The sequence below is a fragment of the Tupaia chinensis genome, unplaced genomic scaffold (assembly GCF_000334495.1).
Source record: "Tupaia chinensis unplaced genomic scaffold, TupChi_1.0 Scaffold143793_1, whole genome shotgun sequence".
Taxonomy (NCBI): Eukaryota; Metazoa; Chordata; class Mammalia; order Scandentia; family Tupaiidae; genus Tupaia; species Tupaia belangeri.
In genome coordinates this window covers 68,173-71,297 of record NW_006203643.1, presented here as the reverse complement: position 1 = coordinate 71,297, position 3,125 = coordinate 68,173, and positions in this window count along the sequence as shown.

The window sequence follows — 3,125 nt, the reverse complement described above, 5'->3', positions numbered from 1 at the left end:
AAATTAAATAATTATTTTTAAAAAGAGACTATCCTTTCCCCATTGTATATACATGACACTTTTGTCAAATATTAGTTGACTATATATATGTGGGTTTATTTATGGGCTTTTGATTCTGTTCTATTGGTCTGTCAGGTGTCAGCCACCATGACACCTGCTAGCCCCAGGCTTTTTTCTTTTTTTTCTTTTTTTTTCGATTTTTGCTGTAGAGTGCATCCTCTTAGAGGAGATGAACAAAGACAGAGAGGGAGGGAAAGTGAGAAGGTACCCTCCAAGGGATATGACCATGCTGCAACCCCTTTTCCTCCTTTCTCCTCTCAGGATGTTGGTCACACACACACGTGTCCAGCATTTTTCTCAAGTCACTAGGTCCATGCAGTTGGCCATGTGGGATCTAGCCACTTTAATCTCTATGCCGTCTGCTGGCCTTAGGGTTTTCTATATATAATGTAATCTATAGACAGATAACTTCCTTCTTTCTGATTTGGATGCATATTTTTTAATTGCCAGAGAGGGTGTGCACTTGCCAAAAAGAGAAAGCATCCGCTAGTAGGGCACAGTTATGCTGCAATCCCTTAAATTCTATTCTGTTGGAATTCTGGGCATGCACACCCACGCACCCAGCATACTTATCAAATCACTGGGGCCAAGACTTGAACAAGGGTCAACCATGTAACATCTGACTCCCTTTAACCGCTAGTTTGCAGGGTGGGCCTTGGATGCCTTTTCTTTCTTTTTCTTGCCTAACCACTTTGGCGTAGGGTTTCTATGTTAAATATCAATAGAAGTGATGAACATGGGCATCCTTGTCTTGTTTTTGTTCTTAGAGGGACAGATTTTGGCTTTCTACTGTTAAAGTTGTGGACCTGTTATGTATGACCCTTATTGTGTTAAGGTACTTCTCTTCTATGCTTAATTTGTTAAGAGTTGAGTTTGGGGCCAGCAGATGGCATGGTGGTTAGGGCACTATACTCCTACATGGCCAACCATGGTTTGAGTCCTGGACCTGGTAGCTTGCTCTCTCTTTCTCTCTCTCTCTCTCTCTCTCTCTCTCATACATATGCCCACTAGCAAAATTTAAAATAATAATAATGATAATAAAGAATTATTGTTAAAGGCAGTTGAGTTTTGTTAGATTTCTTTTTTTTTCCTTTTTCTTTTTGAGAGTTTTTTTCGCTATAGGGCGCATGCGCTCGCCAGACAGACAGACAGAGACATAGAGACAGAAAGCGAGAAATCACCCCCCAGGGGGGATGGTCACGCCGCAATCCCTTCTCCTCCATTCTTCTCTTGGGATCTTGGGCATGCATGCACTTGCGCCCGGTGTGAGTTTTAAGCCACCGGGTCCGGGACACGAACCGCGGTCGACTACGTGGGAGTCCAACGACATAGCCATTACGCTAACTGCTGGTTCCCAGATTTCTTATTTTTATTGAGATGATCATGTAGTTTTTTCCCTTCATTCTATTAATGTGACTTATTACATTTATTGGTGTATGTATATTTAATCACCATGTATCCCAGGAACAAATCTCACATAATCATGGCATATGATTTTTTTCAATGTGTTACTGAATTTGGTTTACTAGTATTTTTAAAAGTTTTGTTAGTGTATGTGCTCACTGGAGAGAAATGGGGAGGAGGAGAAGTGACAAAGTACTCTCCCCCCATAGAAGATTATCATGCCACCATCCCTTTTCCATTTTTCCTTTTGTAATTTTAGGCAGGCATATGTGCCCAGCATGTTTTTCAAGCCACAGGTCTGGGACTCAAACCAAAGAGTAAGCCCTGACGGGTCGAGGTGCCACACAGTCAGCCATGTGGGATCGAGCTACCTTAACCACCATGCCACCATCTGGCCTGGTTTGCTAGTATTTTGTTGAGGATTTTTGCATCTGTGCTTGTCAGTGATTTTTATTTTATTTTATTTTATTTCTTAGATTTTTTTTGCTATAGGGCAGGTACGCTTCTCAGAAAGACAGAAAGTTAGGAATCTCCCCCATTGGGGGGTCTGGCTTCGCCACAATTACTTCTCCTCCATTCTCCTCTTGGGACTTTGGGCATGCACACATATGCACCCGACACAAGTTTTAAGCCGTCTGGTCCAGGACTAGAACCATGGTGGACTACATGAGAGTCCAGTGACTTAACCATTATGCCATCTACTGGTCCCTTGCCAGGGATTTTTACTTAAATCTTTGCCTGACTGCGGCCTTATAAAACGAGTCTGGAAGTGTTCCCTCCTCTTCAGTTTCTTTCTTTTTTGCACATCAATTTTTTTTTGTCATGACTTTGAAGACAACCCAATAATATTACATTAGATCCACTGGTTTGCATTAGATCCTTTATTGTGACCAGTATATGCGTTCATTTTCATTTAAATTTTTTTTTTTTGAGAGATTTTCACTGTAGGGCACGTGCGCTCGCCAGACAGACAGAGAGAGACATAGAGACAGAAAGCGAGAAATCACCCCCCAGGGGGGATGGTCATGCCGCAATCCCTTCTCCTCCATTCGCCGCTCGGGATCTTGGGCAGGCACGCTCACGCGCTCGAGCGCACGCGCCCTACAGTGAAAATCTCTCCCCCCCAAAAAAATAAAATAAAATAAAAAAAGAAAAATAGTTATGTTTTTTTCCTCCTGAAACATTTTTTCAATTAATTAATTTATATTCATCCCCTAATCATCATCACAACATACAAAAAGTGGTTTCCGATCCAGAATATACTGCATAGTGACTTAATCATGTACATTATCAATAATTTTCCATTTCTAGTTTCACATATGTGTGTGTGTGTGTATTATGTTTATATTTACCCCTATGTCTGACCCTCTGCCCTTTCCCACCCTCTTCTCACAGTATCTCTGGTGTCTACAGTTGTCTTCCATTCCTTTTCCCCCCACATTTTATTGATCACACAATTTCTTAAATAATCTGACTACTTTCAATAGCAAGTTCAGCTGATAATTTCAAGAAAAGCAGTTTTGAATTGGTAAGAAAATTTGCTTAAAACTTAAAGCCTGGAAACAGGTTAGTATTCTGTTCAAATAGTAGGTACATGAACCTATTAACAGCTCAAGACAGGACAAAAACTCTTAAAACCGGACAACAAAGCCTAGAAGAAA